Genomic DNA, 24,241 nt, shown 5'->3' on the forward strand with positions numbered 1-24,241 from the left:
CTGTACAAGTAAATTTCTTTCTGACTAATTAAATATGCATATCAGAGCCATGTACTGTACAGATGAACCAAGTTTTATTGAAGCAATATGCTTATAAATCCCCTAGGTATTAAAGATTAAGAACTAATGGTATTTTATATTCATGTAGATATAAATAAGCACAAAGAAAGATATTTGAGTAGTTTCATCTCTTTTGAAGTACGTTTTATCACCTTTTCCTAGTTAATTAATATTTTTCACCCCAAACTATGATGAACACTTTTATTGGTCTACCATTCTACATGGATTTAAAGCTTCCCTCACTATTCACATGTACCATGCATGTCTGGATTTATGAGAGGTGCCCACTCACTTATCTCCTTAGATTCCCAGGGAGCAGAGCAATGCAGTGAAACTGAAATCATTAAGTTGTCTGAATTCCTAACAGTTGGACTTGCCTCTCCATGAAATCACACTGCACAGCCAAGTGGAATTCATGGCCACAGCCCTTTATTGCATCATTATGGTTTATAGTCCATAGCAAATACAAATACAAACACAGAAAGGAGTCATAACAGTAGGATGCATCTGACCTACCGGCCCACCTTCTGGGGCTTTGCTTGAGTCTGCACATTCACTGCATGGAACAGAAGCAAAGGGAACACTCTGTAGTTACCCCTTGAAAGGCCTGACTGCAAGTCCCTAGTCCATGTCTTTGAACTAGTCATCACCACAGTAGGCAGCCCATCTCAACTGGGAAAAGCAGTCATTTATGTGAGTTCTCCCAGGAACAAGGCTTGGTGAGGGCTTGTTGATGTCAGCTTAAAAGTGATTTCCCACTGTGGGTGAGATACCCCAGTTGCTTTTATAAAACATTACTCTCTTCCTTACTGGAGCCAACCAGTGAGGTAGGCTCTTGATATGGTCTGATAAATTGAAGGCTACCAAAGTAAAACTCATTGTCAGGGACTTTTGCATCCCAGATCTGTAAAAATGGAACGTCTTTCTCTCAGATTGTTTGTAATCCTGAGGAATTTGGTAATCAATTTTCATTTCCTTCACATCAATAATTCCCATTAAAGTCAAATTAAATGCTTATTGGAACCCATTGGTTTTTTTGTCTTATTTCTAGTATTTTCTCATCTTTACAACCATATTCAAAGTTAACCAAATGTGCAAAGGGTATAGAACACTTTGTTTTATAATTTATTCTTTCTTGTCTTTTAGCAAACAAACAAAGCAAACAAATGAATATTTTCTTAAAAAAAGAAAATTCCAAACTACTTTTGGAACAGAAGTAACAAGGAATCTACTATGTATCTTACTACGTTATCTTTTACTTTGGGACATTTTACTTGTTTTCCTTATAAGTTAAAAGGGGCACAAAATGCAATAACTTTAAGAGTCAGTTTAAGATTTCCTACAATTGAAAATACACTTCAAGGTATAATATAAGAAGGGTGCATTGTCCTTTACACGCAAGCTGATTTCTTCTTGTCTTATTGTGTCCTCATTGGAACAATCGTGTTCTGAGTGACTTTCCATTACTGGTCATGACCTTGGTCCCGAAATTTTACCACTCTGCCACTAAAAGAAAAAAAAAAGAACAATGTAATAAGATTTTACTGAAGTTGAATTTATGAAAATTGTCTTTCATTTTGTCATGAAGAATATGAATTTTAGTCCCAGATTGTCAGAATTTGAATCCAGATTGCACCACTGGTGAGCTATGAAACAAGAGCAAGTTAATGATCTCTCTGTGTCTTCATTTCTGGACCTTAAAATAAGGATAATAAAATTACTCACTTCCTAGAACTCTGTGTGAATTAAATAATGTTATGCATAAAACATGCCCAGAACATTACCTGACATATTGTAAGTACTCAATTACTGTTGGTCATAAGCATGATGACCATGTCTTTCCTTCATAATTTCTGTAAAAATGGCCAAATTGACACCTTTTATGCATGTATATATTCTTTACAGCACCGATCACACTTACAGGTTTGTGTTTGTTTGTGTTTTTGGTTAACACCAATCCCCAAACCATAAAGTCATAAGGATAGGGATTCGTCATTGCAGCCACTGATTTTAGCATAAGTCTTGATTGAGAGTAGACTTTCAATAAGTATGTTTTAAATCCATAAATTTGTTTTCATTTAAAATACTTGCTTGGAAAACACAGGAGTTAACAACCCTATTCCAGCCCCCATATTTTTAAAAGATTTCTATTCATTGAAGTCTGAATAGTTTTGGAAACTTCATCACATAAGAAGCTTCCTCCACTGCTTTAGGGAGTCCATTTTCCTGTTGCATTCCTTGATCAAATTTTTTTTCTAATTTAACCCCTTTTCTGTTTCAAAACAGGTCTATTACTGTTCCTGTACAGAAAAGAAAAGCTGCTTACCATACGTCACAGGTCACAGTAATTTCTAACAGAGTTAAATAGGTGATTATTTGCTCTTTGCAAATATACTGAAATGTGCTCTTACAAAATGACTATAGATTCCAAAGTCCATTGGTTTAAAAAAAGCAAACTTCAGTATATCTAGGAAAATTTTAATCTTATAAAAAATGTCCAATCACTTTTCTACCATCACGTAATCTGGATAAACAGATTCTCTCTCTCTCTCTCTCTCTCTCTCTCTCTCTCTCTCTCTCTCTCCCTCTCCCTCTCCACTTAAGGTTCCAGAATCTGTTTGCTGTAGGTGAGGTTTTATTAGAGACTGCCAACAAGGCTCCAGTTTCACTCAGTCTGAAGTTCTAAAGTCTCTCAGATCTATTAAATAATATATTGAGCACAGACCCTAAAATCTAAGACTCTACGATTAGTCTGTATACTGTCTGCCTTATCCAAAAAAGTTGGTTATATGGGACAGGAAGAGGTGATCATGGATTTTCATGTTTGCTTCATTTTCTTCAGTGATTAAATCTGGCCTTTCTTAAGTAAAAACAATTCATAGTTGTTAAAACACTTGATGTTGGCTTTGGGCTTACTGAGTATTGTACAATCTTAGAGCTCTTAGATTCACCATATACAGTCAACTCTTCCTGATCCTCTTAAATGCATCGCGTGATCCCAGTGGCATTCATTTTAATTACGTATATAGTGAGTAGGGCTTCACACAGAGTTGATGTTGTGAGCTGTCCAGCTATCCAGGACTAGGAAGATTAATAAGAACTAGTGAGGAGATTGGGAGGGAGTATCTGCTAGAAGAGATTAAAAGGCAAACTATTACAGGAGAGTCAAAGTAGTTGAAAGAAGCAGCAGATAAGTTGCTCTCTTAAAAATATTTACTTTCCGCAGGCCTTTCAACAAAGTATGAAAGCAGCTCATACTACCTTTAGCCTCTAAATATAAAGTAGTAAGAGAATGAACATATCTCTAGTTTGCACATTTTCTGCCATCAAGTTTCAAAATGCCTCTCATGAAAATCTGAGTAGTAGAAACTTGAAAACTTGTCTTCTTCATAAAGTACATATTTTCCTCTCATGGATTTCAAATGCACGGTTTTGAATACCTGCTGAAGTAATGTTCAAACTCTTTAGCTACTCTAAATTAATGGTCTTCCATCACAATGCACTTTTTTATATTCACAGATATAAACCAGTATTTGTTTAGAACACTCCGCTCATTCGCTACTATCTTCCAAAATCATAGATCAAGTCAGAAACTCATTAGTAATCAACATTACTGTAGATCTTTAAACATTTACCATAGGAGAGAAACAAAAGTATGATTTAATGTGGAAATTATTTCAAATTTCTGGAATACTCACTTTTCACTGTATTTTCTGTGCTAGGTTTGTGTTTATTTTTGTTATTGCAGTGTTTCTTTTCTTTCTTTTTTTGGTACCAGGGATTGAACTCGGGACCTTGCGCTTGTGAGGCAGGTGCCGGAACCACTGAGCTAAATCCCCGGCCCTGCAATGTTTCATTTTTGTTTGTTTTGTTTTATTGATGATGACGACTGATGAAGAAGAAGAAGATGATGATGATGATGATGATGATGATGATGCTTTTACTGAGCTCTTTCTGGACTACAGCTTGTTGTTACCAAAAGGATCCGAGAGCCTGAATCTAAATGAAAATCCACTTGCTTACTAAACGTGGACTTACGGGATCAAAGCCAAGAAGCACACTGCAGCATTTGCCTTTGTCCTCCAACATGAATCAGGTTTTACCACTTCACTTTTTTTTTTTGGTACCGGGGATCGAACTCGGGTCCTTGCGCTTCCGCAGCAGGCAGCGGCGGAAACCACTGAGCTAAATCCCCGGTCACCACTTCACTTTGAACACTCTTAATGTAATATGTATATTTTGTTTAACTTCAGGAAATGAGCAACTATCTTCAAATTTAGATATGTTTTCGTTTTCAGCCTTGGAGGAAGATGGTGAGGTATGGGAGAAACTAAAAGCTTTGGCTTGTACTAAAATGGGTATATTTGTACTTACTCATGACCTTTGCAAGCAAAACTATGTACACTTTATAAAATTATTTCAGGACCTAAAATAAAGTAAGTCTCCAAAGAAGTACTTTCTAAATGCCAAGAAAAATAACAGAATGTTTGTGTTTACAATTCTTCTTCAACTGTTTTATATATAGAATTTTAAAATAGATTTTGTTTATGAAAAATAGCCATTTAAATTGTATGAGGATCAAAATGTATAATAGATAATGTGAAATAGGGAAAAGAAATCTGAAGGGGAAAGGGAAGGGGAAAAAAGGGAGGGGTTGGGGAAAGGAAAAAAAGGGAAAGGAATAAATATGAGAAAATGAAAAAAATGGAAACAAAGTCTTTGTAAATAGGGGGAGGTGGAGGCGTTGAAGGGAGGTCAGGGGAATGGTCAAAAAAATAGGAACCAAGATATATTATGTAAAGATACAAATTCCCAATGATGAATGTGATCATATGTACACCTAAAATGTACCAATAAAGTTAACGTATAAAATAAATAAATAAATAAATAAATAATAAAAATAATAAGGCTTGAGGGGAAAATAAATAAAGTGCACTAGCATGAGATGCTGCCACATAATTCTGTCTTCTATTTAAAAGTGTTATTTTGTCTCCTAGAAATTTTATTTGAAGCAGTTATACTACATTAAATTTTCTACTAGGAAAGGATTGAAATTCCCGAATTTTAAAAAAAATCAACATTCTACAAGCCTAAGAAAGCTTATACATTTGGGAAATAACAGAGGCATCATTTCCTTGCGAGACTGAGATATCATTTAGTGCTTACATTCTAGTTCCAGCTATGTAGTTGTAACTTCATTTCCTTTCAGAATGCTAGAAGAATATAATGAAGGCTAAATCTAAAATAATATCTCACCTTATCCTCAGTTTTTCATTCTAGAGGTTAAGAAACAGGGCAAAAACTATTTATATGACAACATATAGGCATTCAATTAATGGAGAAGCATGGCCATCAGGTAACATATCCCCCCCAAATAAATACTATTTCACTTCTCTAGAGAGCAAGACCTTGTTAGGCTTAATTACAAATCCACTCAGAAAAAAATATTCTGATTGAAACAGATTAGGATTTTCTAGCTGAAACTAATTTCTTGTTTTAAGGATTAATATCCAGATTATGGCTATTTTTAAACTGTTCATGAGAGCAACATCGGTAAAAACAATACAGATTAATTTAAAATCATAAAAGATGTCTCCTATTTCTGGCCAGGAACAAGCATTGGTCCAAACTTAACTTCTCATTATAAACAACTAAAAAATGGAACATAATATATACAATAACACATCTTATGAACTGGACATTCTGTATTACAGGGCTATGATTTCTGAAAAGAAAAAAATAAATAAAAAAGCCTTGTAATCACTAAAAGTTTCTGCATAAAAGCAGTTTCTGACCAGGGTACTGAGAGAAAAACCCAAACAGACTACCGAGGTCTCATCAAAATAAGTCAAAGATTAGCTTTCCAAGAGGACAACAATGCTAGAATTTTCAAGGCAAAATACACGAAAAGCGAGAGATACAGAAAGAGCTTCAGAAGTCTGTATAAAGACTCAATATTTTAATAAAAAAATACCAAAAAAAGTTTTGAAAAGAAGTATCTCAGTAGCCTATGAGATAGTACGAAGTGTTCTAGCATATGTATAAATGTGACTGAAGTGAAAGCAAAGGTGTGGGAACAGAAAAAAAGTACATGAAGAGATAATAACTAAAAAGATAAACCTGCAGAGAAAGATAAACCTCCAGCTCCAAGAAGCATATTAAACTCCCAGAAAGATGGACACTTAACAAAAACAGACTAAAGCACGTAGAATCAAATTCCTGAAAATTGTTGTCATGGAGCAATTCTTAAAAATGGTGAATATATATATATTATAGAGGGAAAAAGATAAAAATAACAGGCTCCTTGTCATAATAGCAACAGTACAGAAGACAGTGATGACATCTTTAAAGTGCTGGAGAAAAGATATAGCTCGGCAATCCAATATTCAGTATCAATTTAAATATGTCAGAAATAAAGAAGTAATAAGGATATTCTTTGGGCAAATATACTCGAAAGAACTTATTGCCAGTAAGTCTTTACTTCAAGAAGTTACAGGAGCTTCTCCAGAGAAAGAAAATATTGTAGATGGAAATGTGAACCTACATAGTAGAAGAAAGCTGCCTGAAATGGAAAAGATGTGAGTAAACATCCACATTTTAACCATTTATTCAAAAGAATAATTTATTTAAAGGTCAAACTATATTTGGGGGAATTTGTAACATGTAGGAAAAAATGTGTGTCAATACCAACATACAGGATGTGCTGCTGTAACTTAACTTTAAGATTCTTACAAGCTGAGTAATAAAGTATAATGTTATCTGAAGGAAGCCTATACAAATTAAATATGCACCTTTTACAGTTAAGAGAAGCAGTAAATGTATAAAACAAATACAGACAACTTATAATTCAATAGAGGAAATAAAAGGCATTTAGAAAAATACTCAAAACAAGACAAAAGGCAGGAAAAGATAAAAATATAGCTAGAAGAAATGAGAAAATAGTAAGATTACAGATTTAAACTCTGCCATCCCCATCATATTTCTACTAAATGAAAGAAGACAAAAGAGTTCAATTAAAGAGATTCTCAAACTATATAAAAAGAAAGCAAAATTCAGCTATATGTTTTCTATAGGAAATATACTTAAAATATAGAAAGACATCGACATAGATGCTAAAAGCTTGATACTGTGGAAGTCCTCATATTGAGACATCTAAAATGACTATGCAGTATTAGTATCAGACACTGTAGTCTTCAACATGAGAAATAGTATTAGAGATAAAGGGAGATATTTCATAATGACAAAGAAGATATCACAATCCTAAATACATGGGCAACAAGAAACAGAGCTTCAAACACCAGAAGTAGCTTTTTTCAGCAGCTTTTTCAAATACATACTAAATAGTCTTGGGGATAAGACATTGATGGACCATAAAACTGGTCTCTAGCTTTAGAGGAGTAAAATAAGACAGAGTATGTTCTTTTATCACAATGGAATTAATTTAGAAATTATACCTGTAACAAAAGCTTACTTCTAAAATCACTAAATACTTGGAAATTAAATACCACAATTGGATACTGCACTGGAAATCCTAGTTAGAACAATGAAATAAGACAAATAGATAATACATGTACAGTCAAACAGAAAAAATCAAATTGCTGTTGCTTATAAGTAACAGCACCACTCACTCAGGATTTTAGATGAATTAATAATTAGATTAATAGGAAAGCTTGCATAGGTTCTGCATATGAAGTCAATACACCAAATTCAAAGTTGCTCCTGTACATGGTCACAACAAGTAACAAAAATGTATTGAAAGAATGGCTGCTATCAAGAAATCAACCAATAATAAATGCTGGCAGGGTTGTGGAGAGAAAGGAACCCTTCTCCATTGTTGGTGGGAGTGCAGACTGGTGCAACCACTGTGGAAATCAATAAGGAGATACCTCAAAGAACTGGGATTAGAGGTCCCATTTGACCCAGCTATTCCTCTTCTGGGTATCTTTCCAAAAGAATTAAAAGTATCATACCACAGCGATATATGTGCACCCATGTTTATAGTGGCACAGTTTTTAATAGCTAAAACTTGGAAACACCCCAATTGCCCATCAACTACAGACTGGATAAAGAAGATGTGTTCTTTTTTTATAAAATGGAGTACTACTCAGCCATAAAGAATGAGAAACTAGAGACATTTATAGCTAAGTGGAATCACATTGAGGCCATACTTTTAAGTGAAATAGGACACACATGTGTAAATACCGAACAGTTTCTCTTGTGTGAAAAACTAAAAGTGTAAATAAGGATCAAAATGTATAATTGATATTGTGAAATAGGAAGAAAAGTTCTAAAGGAGTAGGGAAAGTAGGAGGGGTAGGGAAGAGGAAAGAAGGGAAAAGAAAAATATGAGAAAAGGAAAAAAATGGAAACAAAGTTTTTGTAAATAGGGAAGGGTGGAGGGGGTGAAGAGAGGGCTGGGAATGGGGAAAAAATAAGAACCAAGATACATCATGTACAGGTACAAGATCCCAGTGATGAATGTAACTGTATTGTATACCTAAAATGTACCAATAAGCTTAATGGAAAAAATGTATTAGAAATAAAAATTTATTTTTAATTATAACAAAAATTATGGAATAAGTAAAGATAATTGTAGTCAATTATGTACATGACTTTATGGCAAAGAACAATACATTATTGAAAAATACAATAGCCTGGAAGAAACAGATATCAACAAAGTTTATGACTAAGATGGCCCAGTAAAATAAAGATGTTAATCTACTCTAAGTGTTTCTAGAAGGAAAAAGAGAAAGGGAAGCCAAAGAGGAAGTCATTAGTGCATTTCAAATTAATTTCCTAACCACAAATCTTATGCAATTTGACAAACTGATCATAATTTAAAGAACCAAGATTAATCAATATAACTTTGAAGAACAGAAGTTCTTATACTTCTATAATAATTAAGGAATTAGAATAGTGATGCAGAGATAGACAAGTGGTTAAATTAAAAAGAACAGAAAGCCCAGAAACAGATTTGTAACTATGCAAAATTTAATATATATCTGTGGCAAATTTATAAATAAATAAGACAATAGTCTATTACATGAGTAATACAGGAAAATTTGGGAAGATATCCAAAGAATAAAATTTGGATCTCTGCCACATATTATACACAAAAATATAAGCAGAAACTAATCTTTTAAAAATTTGCATTTGAGTCAGTAGGATATTACATATTTAGAAGGTAAAATTGAGTATAATTTCTTAAAAATGGAGCCAAGTAATACAAACCGCAAAGAAAAATAGTAAATACTATCACATTAATTTTAAATGCTTATAATAAAATCTATAATTAAAGTTAAAAAAGACAGTAAAAGTTAAAGCTGGAACAATTTGAGCAACAAAATAAATAAAGAAGTATTGGGGGACCAGGGATTTAGCTCAGTGGTTTCCCCGCCTGCCTCTCAAACGCAAGGTCCCAAGTTTGATCCCCCGTACCAAAAAAAAAAAAAAAAAGCAATACTGGGTTACAATCCAGAACATAACATAAATATTTTTTATTCCATACTGATATACTTCAATGATGGAGCAAACAAGTACATGAGGAAGAATAGACACCTCTCCTTTGCAAAAGAATTTCAAAGGAGTTGAAACATAAATTTGTAGTACTGCTTATAGTGAATTCTTTCCAAAGAAAACAATATGGAAGGGGAGGAATAATTATCCTACCTCAATAGTGATAATTCTAGTTGATATTTTGTACCCTCCTTTTTATTTCATTAGTACGTGCTTCCAGTATATGCAGTTTACAATCATCTTGGGGAGAAGGTATGTATACATAATACAGCTTGGTTCTTTTTTTTTAACTCCCCTTCCCCTGCCCTTCCACCTCTCCTCCTCCTCTGAGTCTCCTTTCTCCATTTTTGTTCCTGTTGATATTATTAATCTTATCACATGTTTATGACATATAAAGTCTACATTCATTGAGGTTATTAGGTTCCTATACATGGCATATCTTTATTCTACTATTCCATCTTTATTCCCCCACCTTTTCCTCTCACCCACAGTCTCTTGGACCTCTTATTTGCAAGAGATTCATCCACTTGTCTCCTTCTACTCATTCTTTATTGTTCTCTTTATTTGTATTTTGCCTTACTCAAATGACAGATACCATATGGTATTTTAGCTTGTGCATCTGATTTATTTTATTCAACATTATATTTTCCAGGTGCATCTATTTTCCTAAAAATGTCTCAAATTTGTCCCTCCTTATGGCCAAGCATTATTCCATTGTTTATAGATACCACATTTTCTTTATCCAATTGTCTGTTGATGGATGTACAGGCTTCCTGAATTTAGCTATTATGAATTGTGCTGTTATAAAAAATTGATATGAATGTATCCATGAATATATATGGCTATAGTATGATGTCATTAGCTCTTTGGGGAAGACACCTGGAAGGGGGATAGCTGAGTCATATGGAGTTTCTAATTTTAGTTTTTTGAGGAATTTATATATTGATAATGGTTGTACTAGTCTACATTACAACCAACGATGCAAGAGAGTTCCTTTTTCACCATAGCCACACCAGCATTTGTTATTTCTTTTATTTCTTAATGATTGCCATTCTTCTTGGAGCCTTCTTAAGATTTTATAAGAATGGTATTTGTCATCCCTGGTTTTCCTCCCCCAAAGCTATAACCAAGTTTCCCCATGAGAAAAACATTATATAGAAAGGTTCTCTCCAAAATATTTGACCAATTCATCTCAAAAATTTTAAGGGCGTCAAGCAGGTAAACAAACAAAAAGTCAGAAATGTCACGGATAAGATGCGCCTAAGGGACATAATGACCTAGTGTAATGTAATACCCTGATACCCTGGGTGAGACTGTGCTGCAGAAAAGGAACACGAGGCAAGAGAGTTGGAATAAAATGTGGACTTTCCCTAATAAAACAATATGAGTTCATTTGCCTGTGGTAAGTATATCAAACTAATGTAAACTATTCACAATAGAAAGAACTACGAATAGTGTATACAGGAATTGTAGTACAATTGTCTTAATCTGTTCATACCTCTTTGACAAAGTACCATAAGCTGGTGTCTTATAACACTAGAAATTTATTTCTCACGGTTGTAGAGGCTAAAAATTCCAAGATCAAGATGGTGATGGATTCAATGCTTGGCACGGGCCTGTTTCCTGGTTCACAGACAGCACCTTCTTGCTGTGTCCTCCCATGATGAGAAAGGGACCAGAAAGCTCCCTGGAGCCTTTATCTTTTTGTAAGGTGTTAATGGCACTCATGAGGTCTCTGTCTTCACTACCTAATCAACTCTCAAACTTGGCCTCCTAATACCCTCACAGCAGTGACTAGGTTTTAACATAGGAATTTTTTTTTGTCAAATGGAGGGTGTTAGGGTTTGCATCTGGAAGTCTCCAAGTCCCTCATGTGTTTGAAGACAGAGCTTTTGGAAGGTTATTAGACTAAGTGGATTATAGCTGATTTGCTATTAGGAGGTGGGGCCTGCTCAGGAGAGGCAAGTCACTAGGGTAATGATGATGTATCTTTTAGAGAAGATCCCCAAATTGCAACCCCAAACCCACTTATTTATCCCAAAGTGCAACACTGCAATTAAACCTGAATACTGAAGTTCTAGTTTAGAAAAAGTAACTTGTACATTAACATCTTTTGTCTCAAAAGAAAAAGAATGCCTGAGTCATAGGTTCTGTCACCACTGCCCTAGGGAATGACCTAGCGGGGTTTATCTCCTTCCCCAGCTCCTCCCTTTACTCTCTCTGCTTCCTGGACACTATGGATTAAGCAGCTCTTCCTCTACCATGCTCTCTGCCGCGCCATTCTGTTGTTGAAACAGGAGCCAAAATAAATCTTTCCTCACTTGAATGGTGGATGTCAGGTATTTTGTTCCAGCAATAAGGAAAGTAACTAAGACAGAGAGCCTCACAAAATCAGACCATAGTAGCAAACTCTACTTAAAAAAAAAAAAAAAAATCTGAAACTGTTTTACCATAAAAGCTTTACTTAAAAAGAGAAGACAGTCATAGTCTTGGAGAAAAAAATTGCAATATGTGTGACAGATACAGTTTAGCATCCAGGATATACAAGACATTACAGCAAATCAATAAGTAAAAAGTATATAATCTAAAAGAAAAAATGGCAAGGAACCATGAATTAACAGAATAGACAACCCTACTGACCATAAACATGAAAAGAAATTCAATCTCATATTCATGAGGGGAGTGAAAATTTACAATGTAATAGAATGGTGCACATGCATCATATGGTTAATTTTTTTTTTAATGTGTCCATGTAAAGGGATATGGAACAATGGCAACACATGATCTAATTGTACAATAAAAACTGGGTCAAACATTCTGGAAAGCTGCTTAATATTTAATAGAGTTCTGACTGCACCATACTTTCAACCCAAGAATTCAACCTCAAAGTATGTGCAATACAGTCATTTTCTTCCAGGCATAGTTTTAAGGAAATTATCTTTTAGATCTTCAACTTTTGTAGTAGTTTTATTGGAGTTGTGAGTCCTTAGGAGACAGCTTGGCTTATTCTCTTTTCTTACCCATGCATAGCTTCACAGTCTTTCTTTTCAAAAAGAAAGGACCATCCTTCCCTCTTTTGAAAGTACTGTGATGGATTGCCCTAGGTCTTAAAAATCTCTGAGTGCCTAGGAGACATTTCAGGAATGCAGAGCTCATGAAGAGTCCAAGGACTAAGCACTAAGCTAGGTAAAGAAACATTGACGGGGAAGCAGTTCCTGGTTTCTTCCAAGTGACAAAACAAGACAAAGCTGTGTGTTTGTATCTATCTTTTCATCTATCCTTCTTTCACTTTATCTATCTTAGAAACAGAATTCAAAAGTGAGAAGGTTGTCATGGAGATAGGAATGAAAGCACATTTACTTGAATTGAAAAATGAAGTCATATATTTCTGACAGAAAGTAAGTCTGATAGCTGTTTGTTTTGACAATGAAGACTGGATATGACATTTAAGTTAAATGATAGACATTTTTCACAAATTAGATTAGCCAAATCTACTTCAAGGTTTTGACCAAAATATATTTAAACTATGAGTACAAAATATAATAGGCTGAACATGATCCTTTATAATTCTTAAATCTGGACTTTAAAAGCTAGATGTTAACTTTAAAATGTGTAGGGGGATACATAGTTTTCAAATAAGCCTAATATATAACAATAGAAAACCAAACTAAGGAATTCTGGTATAGTCTTATAATATGATAACACACGGTCAGTCAGAATGAATAGATTTACATGTATATTTAAGAGCCTTAAAAATATTGGGTTGAAGGAACAACGCAAACTATGGAATACGTTCTTTGAGAATCTTGTCAACTCGTATTTATTGACCAGCTACTTAGTAGCAAGTATATTTTAGGTGCTTGGGAAGTACTAATCAAAAGACAAAAACCTCTCCTCTTAGGAGGCTCTGTTTCTCCTGTAGGTGAGAAACAACTCATCAACAAATACGTGATTCTGGAATTGTTTATCAAATGATGGTAAGGATGTGGAGAAGGATAGGGTGTGCCATCGTTTTAGGTAGAAGGGGAGGAAGGCCCTTGGGAGTTACAATCTTCAATAGCTTAGAGTTGGCCTCACTCAGATGGTGGCAGTTGAGAAAAGACGTGAAGTACGTGAGTTCATGAGTGATGCGGTGAATTGAGGGAAGCAAGCTATAGGGAAAAGGAACCAGAAGCGGAAAGGCCAGGAGAACATTTAAAGACCATGTGGCTTAGGCGGGGTAAGCAACAGGAGGAATTTAATCCATTTGCTCATGGAGGTAAGAGGTTCTAGATTATGAATGAGTTAAAAGAGTCATTGGAAGGTCAGGAAACTATCTAATTCCACTTGTAAGAGGCCCACTAAATAGAAGTTAAAGAAAAAAAGCTATAAAGGTAGCAGACAGGAGTTCAGTTCTGTGGTTTGAATATGTCTAGGGTGTAATACTGGCCAAAACCCTCCTCCATGCTCAAGACCCATTTATATTCATGGATTTTGACTAGGCTAGAGAGCAAATCTTCAGGTGAGAGTGGGAGGAGGATACACCACATCGACTATGTCAACACTGAAGTCTGTAATGGTACCAGCTCATGCATGTGGGTGCCAAGGGCAAAAGAAGACAGCTTTTAACAAGACTAGTAAATAGCATAGCCTTGGACAAACTCTTTCAGAAAACAAAACTTCACAGGTCTTTTTATGGAACCAGATGACCTTCATAACAAAATCTGACAATGATACTGCAAGAACAGAAAATACAGGCCAATTTCTCTAACAACATACCTGAAAAAAAATCCTTAATCAAATTATTAGCAAATTGAATCCAATAATATATATAAAGGATCATAACATCACAGCTCAGCATTTGAGTGTGGATTTAATTTTTTAAATCTATAAATACAATTCACCTTAAAAAACAGGAAAAAGTTAGAAAATTATGAACATCATGATAGATGTAGAGTGATATTTTTATAAGATTGAACACTTACTTGTGGTGAAAAAATAACAACTTTGCAAATTATAAACAGAATGAACACTTAATTTAATAAATAGTATTTATTTTAAAAATCTATAGAAAACATGCCCGATGAATTTTTGAAAAGTTTTCACTGGGAGTATTCTAAGACAAAGATGGGTGTTTACTCTTTTTTAGAATTCATCGAGCTGCATGCTTATGATCTCTGCTCTTTTCTATACATGTACAGTACTTGTAATTATGAAAAAAATACCTGTTCCTGAGGAAACTGAAAAAAACACTAGATTTTAGTTTATTTGAAACTTCAATAGATTAAAAGTAAAAATGTTAAACAAAATTTAACCACACATTTCCAAACATAAAATTCATCACGAAGAGAAAATCAGTAAGATAAGTTAGGGCAAATCCTGACTGTGAGCTGGGGATAAAACCTGAGTAGCGAACATAAAGCCACCTGTTCTAGATTCCCTCCCTGGAGTAAAATACCGCTTGTATTAGTCTGTTCTGCTCACTATGACAAAATACTACACACTAGGTGTCTTAAACAACAAAAATTTATTTCTCCCAGCTTTGAAAGCTGGAGGTTCAATATCAAATTGTCTATAGGATTGATTTCCTCTGAAATTTGTCTTCTTGGGCCAGGGATGTAGCCAATGGCATAGCACCTGCCTGGCAAGTGCAAGGTCCTGAGTTTGATCTCTGCTACCAAAAAAAGATAAAATCTGTCTTCTTGTCTTTTAGATGGCTGTTTTGTCCTTTGTCATCCAATGAAATTTGCTATATGTGCTCATCCCTGGTGTCTCTCTGTGTTTCCAGTTTTCCCCTTCATGTAAGGACTAGTCTGATTGGATCACGCCAGCCCACACATTAATTTAATCACCTGTTCAGAGACCCTATCTTCAAACAGTCACATTTGGAGATATGAGGAGTGACAGCTTCTACATGTGACTTTTATAATGGGACACAATTCAGCCCAGTAATGCCCCATCAAAGTGGGAAAATAGCCAACACTGAGAACAGACAGTTACTGCAGTGTGCTCTGTAAGTTGGGGCTCCAAGTGCACTGCATTGTGGGACTTCCCATTGAGCATCATAAAGACAGAAAACATTCTCCTCCCTCCATTTAAAAGTGACTTTGTTACTGTAATGATTTTGTGAGACTCAAAAGCATCAAAAATCAGCAGTGATAGCAACATGATCATAGGGAGTTTGAGAGGAAAAAGGGACTACAGGAAAAAGCTCTCCAGAGGACATGAATCTTGACTAGTACATGAGAGACAGAGGCAAGTGGATTGGGTAAGGACAGAAGAGGGCATGTTATAGGACAGAGATGAAACTAGAAATATGAGGAGGGGGCATGAGCAAAAACAATTTGTCACTAGTGGGACATTTTGGACACTTAAATTAGTTATGGACCTTAATGATTATCCTTTGATGGTGCCTTGTACAGAGTTTATACTAGCTCACTAAATATCTGTCAAATAATAAATATTTGTTGCATAATATTTGTTACATGAATAAATTTAGCAGTGACTATGCTAGTAATTAATTTTTGTTGCCAAAATATCTGTAATAATTGTCAGCCTATGGTTTATGTTACTTTATCAGAAATAATTCAAGAAAATCATTATTCTTCTGTCTCTGGAAAAGCTAAATAGAGGTTGACCAGCTCTTTGGCACCTAGAGGAGAACAAGCTAGAATAATAATCACTTCAGAAACTATAATGAAAGGAAAACAAAAATACCTGACAAGCTCAGCTCGTGTAAGACTAGAAATTCCCCACAGTAAAATATATTTTTTTATGTCCCAATCCTTTTGAAATATATCCTTATCTTTTTCCTTCCATTTCTACTCTGTTTCTATCTGTATCTGCCAATTGTTTTTCTTCTTTTTGTATCTATTAATAGGTGTCCCCTTTGAAGTGGGTGTGTTTTTCTAAAGTTCTCCCTTCCCTTCCTGTCTCTCTTCCTTTCTTTCCTGTCTAATAGTTTCTTTATACTTCACTTTTCCCATAAGCTACATATTTTCCCATTTAGATCAGACATCATGTAGAAATCAGAAAGGCTTAAAAACTACTCTATATTTGTTAAATAAAACTCACTACTTGTTAGTTCTAAAGCAAGTACAGGTATAATTTTACATAATTGTAAGGAAATGTTTAAATTATTATATCCCAAAGGCCAGAGGATGGTCTCCCAATGTCTCAGGGTAAACTCTACATCTTCAGGAAACTCTCTGACCCCTAGGTTAAAATAATATCCTTTCCTTGCCTAGTATATACTAAGAAAGTTAATAAAACTCAGCTATGACTGTTTTCATTGCATTAAATGATTTTTTAAGTAAGATTTAAATTCTGTAAAATCACAGATTCTATCACTGCTGTTCAACATGGAAACCCGAGAACATATGAGTGCCTGGAACACTTATTACTAAATTAATGAACAAAGTAAGGAGTATAAAGTTTCAGTCCACCCTATTTACATCTTTTCAAGATAGCCATCCTTTCCTAATCTTCACAACTCAGCTAAAACTTTTCACCTCATTCCACATTTCCCTAAAATGTGAAGACCAGAAATGGACTTTTGAAAGTGTGACAATGAAGCCATGCCCATAGACAGTGGATTCTGAGATAAATTCTATACATTGTAAAAGTTTCTTTCTGTGACCTCATCTTTAAAATGTAATGTGCTGCACCTTTCTCTATTTTCTCTTTACCTCTTGATGCTCCAGAAATAACTTCTCCAACAGTGCTCTACATACCATAGCCACTTGGATTACCTACCTGTTAGCCTGATGTGCCTCTTCTCCTCTTAGTGTAGTGCTGAAGAGCGTTGTTTCCCATTGTCATACGGCAATGTGTATTTTTTCCCTGAAAGGGCAAAACACCAATAAATGAAGATAAATTGTTGGCTTTGTTCCAAAACAAGCTTGTTGTTCTAGGACCCCAAACTGTCTTGAGCATCATTAAGAAGCAGCAGGCCACCCAAGGTTGTGCATCAATTAGCAATTAGGTCACACATTGGGTGGTTGGAGGCACTCAGCCTTTGGCCTTGTGCCTCACAGTGCTCCCAAGCAGGGCACTGGTATCCAGACATTGCCCACTCCATTGTATCTTGTTCCTTAATTGGGATAACTTAGAGATGCTAATGTGCACAGGCAGACTCTGTTGCTCCAATTAGGCCTCATTAGTGGCTCTGATAGTGGTGACCACTCCAACGTGATATTTGCTCTTGGGAAGGGTTTGTGAGGTGCTCCAAGTTTCTGCAAAGAAGATACAGGATGCATTTTATATTCTTTCCTGCAGTAAACTCTTTCCTTCAATTTTCTACAGCCACTGTCAGTTAGACTAGCATTATTTTCCATGTCTCAGTTATAACATGATTCCTGCTACCTAAGGTAGTAGGTGGACATTCTTACAGCCAGCCATGTGTAGTGGACTGATTTATGGCCAAGTGCTCAGATCCCCCACTGCCAATTTCACTTGAAATACAGAAATTGTATTCAAAGACAGACCTGTGGTGCCCCAAAATAATGCCATCATCCTGAAACCTAAAGTGTCCCACAGCAATTTACAGCTGATTAGAAAGTAAATGATTGAAAACAATAAACTCAAGAAATGCACAGGGAATGAAGAATGTTGTTATTTTTATTTTTTGAAGCACTTGTCAAGGAGATTTCCAAAAAACAAACTCTGAAAATGCTTCCGTTAACTCCTCACAATGGCAAACCTTTGTTGGCATAGCTAAACTGTGGAGAGAGAAACACACACACACGCTAACAACACTTCCCATAGATGTAATCCCTGCACACTTAGCTGAAAAGGAGTTACAATGTGATGCATCACTAGGGTCAATGGCACAATTCCATCTGGATTACACCGTGGTTAAAGTTTACCCCACAGATGTAGCAAAAAGACCCCAATCAGGCCAGGCAGGCAGGGCAATATTTTCTGCCCTGTGGTGGAGGCAAGACTGAGAGAGAATATTATTAGAGCAGCCTGCTGTTACTTCCTGAGTTCACTGTAAGGACATTATAAGTCCTGCTTTAATAATTTTAATTTTTTTCTTAAGAATGGGACAGCATTCAATAAATACATTTTAATAAATAAGACTGGAAATGAAAAGGGCACTCATTAATAAGATATTTTTAAATGGTGGATCAGAGTGTTCTTTGCTTGCAATTAATTGTCCTAAAATACTCTTTATTCTTCTTAACCATACTTATTCCAACAGCTGCCTAAACTACTGGCACCGCAGTATGTATCAAGACATTTGCTACCTAGAGATCCTTTAGAAGAATAATAAGGTGGGGCTTTGCTAGTGGCCATTTCCATCACGTGCTTTTTCCTCTGGTTACTTGCATCCTTCTTACTGCCCCCTTGACTTGTATGAGTAGCTGCTGCAGTGATGGCAGGATGTCAATGCCCCCAAAATTGAACCTGTGATTTGTTTTTGTTTGATTTATGTGCTTGTAGTCAATAAACTTTATAAAGGAAAGTATCAGACTGAACAATCAATCAAAGATAAACAGATTCCTGTCCTTTAAAAAGCATTTCAGCCCAGTAGGTGAGTGTCTCATTCATCTTTTGCAGGCACGCTCTCGGCCTTTCCACTGAGACACAACTGACTGCTCACTACAGGCAGCTTTTCTACCAAAGGGCTGCCGCAGTGGAGCTGAGATTTATCAATTTCATGGCACCAGTGGTCCTGAAATGGTATCATTTCCAGGATCTAAATGGTTAAGCATGCTGTTTGCATGCCGCGACCTGGGCTTTCAATCTACTTGAAAAGAGAGAAGGATGACTGGTTTTAAATGCTCTGGGTTTATACTGTACAGTTCTATAAAAATTCATATTGCGTATTTTTTTCCTATTCTGAAAAGCAAATCCCTTCCCTACAAAAAAGAATTCCCTCTTCATTCTATTAGTGGTTTCTGAATCTTCCTTCGAATAAGGCAAATGTCATTCTGCATGTTTTGCTTCTCTGCAGCACAGATGGTGTGCATATGCAGATTGGTAATTTTCTAATCAATACAGTGGCACTTGGGAATATCTGTAAGTATTGTAATAATGCATTAGTCAGGAGTGATGTTGAAACACACTGAGATCATACACATAAATCTAAGACACCATGTCTAGACACTCCAGGGAAGATGAGATGGCATGGGTTAGAGCAGGCATTAAGGGAGGGCAATATTTCAAATATGATGGGAAAATAATGCAATTTTGAGACTTTAATAAAACCATTGGGGAATTAATTTCAGTAGGGGTACATTCTCTCCCCAAACATTCATGTGCTTGTGTTTGCTTCATGGACACTTGTAATGAGATACTTTTCACCTGTTATCTCAGGCATAAACAGAGAATGGGATCTGTGAATTGAGCTAGATTTTTTTAATGTACTGAATATGAAAATAATCCCTTTATAGGTAGTGCTTTAGCTGTACAAAAGTGCATTATGCAAACAACACACAGACAGAATAAACCTTGGAGATTCAGAGTTAGAAGAGCTTATAAATTAATCTCCTAAGCATACCTTGAGCATGCTTAGAGAGTGTATTCAATCATAAAACTTGACCAACTGAACCTGCAAAGTTTTAATAAGGACAAGTTCAATGATGAAAAATGAAAATGATGTAAAATGTATACCCTTTTCACACTACCCAAAAGTTATGGCCTGGTGTTACTCTCAGCTGCCTGTGTTGCCATTTGCCCTTAAGCCTTTCATTTTAATTAATGGTCTGTTTAAATTCTGCAGGCCAATAACTGTCCCAATGTCAGATACTCACTCTGACACAATGCCATTATAAAAATGGTAACTTAAATGTAACCAGAACTGACACCTGTATTTTTAAGCAGAAAACAGATATAGAACGATACAACCCCCACCCCCAATCATTCCCATAAGGGTCAAGTAGTAATCCAGCAGACTCCTGGTCCAAAAGACTAGTTGCTCTGTCTCCCAGTTGTCATTTGTGGCTATTGCTGCTTATGTGAAGTCTGCTCAAGTCTCAGACCTGCTCTGTGCTTCTAACCCTCTGGAGGCTTTTCAATTAAAATGCGAGAGAAGCAAAAACTAGATGGAATCAACCCAATTATCTCTGTAGCCATAGAAATGCATATGATAAATGAACTCCAACCTTTTCCTTTCCCATGACAACTTGGGCTCTGAATAGAGGTGTGATTTTTTTCTTCTTTTTTTCTTTTGGTGAGTGTGAGGAAACATGTGGTTTTCTTTAGTACAAAGTGAAACGCCACTTACTTGGCAGAATATCTCAAGGCATTATACTTCCAGCAACTGTACAGTTTGGTTCCATGAAGGCTTATGCTTAGATTTTTTTTTTCCTCACACTATTGTCCAGAGGGAAAATACACTGCAACATCTCATTTGTAGAAATCTTCTCTTGCAACATTAGTGATTCGTTTTCCTATTTTGCTGAATTTCAGATTTGTATTTCTATATATGTTGCTCTACATCATTATTTCAAATGCTATTTTTTTGAAGGAGGAATAAATACATGCACAAGCAGACATTTACCTTGTTTTATTTCCTCAGTCCTTGACCTACTTCCCTCTTGATGGAAGGCTATTTCACCCACCTTCAGAGCACTGGACACATCTTGTGAGAAAGGGCAGGAAGTGCAGCAAGAGCAGAGATCAATGTGCAGTTTTCCATGTTCTAGATTCACTTCTGAGATCATTGACGCACATACAGCAGTCACCTGGTAATGGTGCTTGGTGCAGAGAATGACCATGGCTGCCCTCAAAGTACCTCAGGAAGCAGAATCCACTCAAAACACAGGAAATAACTGCCTTCTCTTTCAAACTGAAGAAATACATAAGATTCAGTGCCACATTTCTTCTAGAGTTCTTATTCTACTCCACTGTTTTCTTTTAAATTTAGCAAGCTTTTCTGCCAAATGCAGAATACATGAGTCCATGTGTCATGTTTTCTTCATTAGTCCATCTACAGTTTGCAATACTGCTGAAATTTATCCCAGTTGAATTCTTAGTCACATAACAATCAAAACCTAAACCATCATGTTCTTTCACTTTTTCCCCCATCCTATTCTAGGGCCATTTCAATTCCCTAGTTAGAAATTTAAACATTTTATGATGGCTATAACCAAAACACATAAGTGTTTAAGAATATGTCCTGGCAAACAATAACAAATCCTTTCATTTGACTCACATTTTATAATTCACTCACTCTACCAAAATCAGATTTATCCAAGTGTCAGTGTCTCTTGGTTCCAGATAAATCTGTGATGGTGATAATGTGTATTCACTTTTGTTTAACATTTTATAGTTTACAAAGTGCACGGAGAGCATGAGAAATAGTGGAGTTGATTGGTAAGAAAGGGGAATAAGTATTTGTGCTATTTATGATTATGAAACAGCATTTATATGTGATCTGATGGGACAATGCTGGAGGCACCAGGCTGGAGATGGAGAATGAACATTTTTGTGAAGGGTTGAGAATCAGAATATCAGAATGAAGACATCTGGAAAAGAGATGCTGACCTTCAGAGTTGGGGTCAGTGACTATTATAAGCAGAAAATAAAGTTATAGTGTTCCTCATAGATAGATGGAGCAAAAATATTTTTCAGGAAACAAAATTCATGTATGTACTTGTAACTGGACTGTACATACATGAATTTTGTTTCCTGAAAAATATTATTATTAGTATTTGTGATTCTCAAGCCCATCAAATCAGTTTGACTGATATAATGATAACCTTTATGGGTGAAAATTATTTTTCCCCAAAGGAAGATTAGTATGATAGAAGTACATAGGGAAGGCTTCCTTAAAATGTCTGTATCATCAGTCAAAAACCCTGATTCTTTGGACTTAATCATTATCCTTATTAAATTACAAATATCCCTGCAGAAGAGAACATTTTATTAGTTATGTATATTCCAGTGCTAATGGCATTACTAGATCCTTCCTTACCTAGCCCCAATCTTAATCCACAGGTCTTAAAAGTCAACAGCAGAGAATATCGCAGAAGAATGAAGAGTGTGTCACCAATTAGAGCTGAGTAGCTGAACTGGCAGAGAAAAGGAATGAAGTTACAAACATAGGAAGCCAGTGAAACTAAAAACTCACTTCTTTGTTTGTCAGTGATGCTTTGAGTTACCCCTGCTTTGCCCTTGTGTTCCCTGAAGGACTGTATTGCCAAGATACCTTTTTGTATATACTCTCTACTTCACTCAAAACTCAGAAAAGCAACCACAGCTGTTTACTCACTGTGGGACAATATGCCCAGGTTTGAGCACAGGGTGAAAAGTAGGATTTCTCAACTTGTGCGTTTGACAGGACTGTTACTTTTCTTCTTTCTCCTGGGTTCTTGTCTCCTCCTGTTGTCTAGAGCAGATCAATTTATCATCAGTGGCAAATTACCTAATTAACAAGTCTTAGATTCAGGAATACTCACCTGACCCCTTTAGAGAGAGAACCTGCCAGTGGATATCTCTCTATTTTTCCTTGTAACTTTCCTTCACTCCCAAGTAATGTTAAATACCTGAGAATAAAAAGTCTTAGTTAGAACAATGCTGAAACTAATTAGAATTCTTTCCAAAATATAATTTTTCTATGGTGTTTTTATTTACTGTTTATTTTTACTTTTATCAGTACATATTTGTAGTACATAATGATTGCATTCATCATGGGGAGTTCATATGTGCACATAACATACTGTTTTTGTGCCCTCTCTTTGTTCACTAATTGTGTATGACAAGAGAATTATTTTCTCTTTTCTTTTCTAGTATCATTGGGAAGAATAATAACTGTGCAATATGCTGTTTCAATAATGTCATGCAAAAATAATATTTTAACATGTCCACTTTAAATTACTAAAACAGCCTGGTGATGTGCGTAAGCCCTGGACTTACAAATCAAAACAGACCCAGGGCAAGGTCTGCCCCACCTTAGCCTACAGTCTTCCCAGGACCTAGGACTCTGCCCTGTAAGGTGAAGAGCTTAGACTCTGGGCAACAACAAATCCCAGTGCAGGCCGATCTCTTGTGACCACCTGAACTGCCACACTCAGATAGATTGTGCATTCTAGTTCTGACTCCAAAAAAAAAACCTTCCTTGCTGGAAATGTCTGGCAAGGGCAAGGAAGCAGTGAGTGACAAGATTCCGCCACACTGCCACCCGATGATCTCAACATGCTCCTTGTTCTGAAACTTTGATTCCCACCTACAGATAATTTGAATGAGTTATAAGAACATGCATATACATATAAAATGGAAAGTTATAAGTTATTTAAAAATTATCAACAGTTCATGTATTTGAAGTAAAGCAAATTCTTATCCAGGCATAGTGGTGCACACCTGTAATCTCAGCACTCTGGGAAGCTGATGTAGGAGATCACAAGTTCAAGCATAGCCTGGGCAACCCAACCATTTGGCAAGACCCTGTTTCAAAAATATTGTTTAATGGGCTATGGAAGTAGCTCAGTGCAAAGACTCTGGGTGAAATTCCTATGATCACACACATACACACACACAAACACACACACACAGAAGTAAAATGAGTTCTGGTGAAGTCAGCTTTATTTTGGCCTGTAGCACATAGCTTATTTTTATGTATTTTTAATATTTGAAAGTTCTTCCCCATCATTTAAAAATATTTTATCAATCCCTCATGCTTAAAATCAAAAGCCACATGGTTCATTTCTCTTTCCTAATGCTAATAGTACTGTGATAA

At 35.8% G+C, this 24,241-nt stretch overlaps 1 long non-coding RNA gene across 2 annotated transcripts in view; it reads right to left on the reverse strand.

The window, feature by feature from the left end:
- Window positions 1–483: 483 nt before the first annotated feature.
- Window positions 484–24,241, reverse strand: part of LOC147827677 (uncharacterized) — a 38,022-nt gene continuing 14,264 nt past the window's right edge. The window contains exons 2-4 of one of the 2 annotated variants that reach the window (XR_015452007.1): window positions 22,965–23,051; window positions 17,311–22,894; window positions 484–1,566 (exon numbers count right to left, since the gene is read on the reverse strand). This is a non-coding gene — a long non-coding RNA (uncharacterized LOC147827677). Of the gene's footprint in view, window positions 1,567–17,310; window positions 23,052–24,241 lie in introns of both variants that reach the window. The other variant, XR_015452006.1, reaches the window with a different exon arrangement.

The sequence above is a fragment of the Heterocephalus glaber genome, unplaced genomic scaffold, assembly GCF_053883595.1.
Source record: "Heterocephalus glaber isolate CG9 unplaced genomic scaffold, H.glaber_assembly_v1.0 deba00001442, whole genome shotgun sequence".
In the NCBI taxonomy this organism is placed as follows: domain Eukaryota; kingdom Metazoa; phylum Chordata; class Mammalia; order Rodentia; family Bathyergidae; genus Heterocephalus; species Heterocephalus glaber.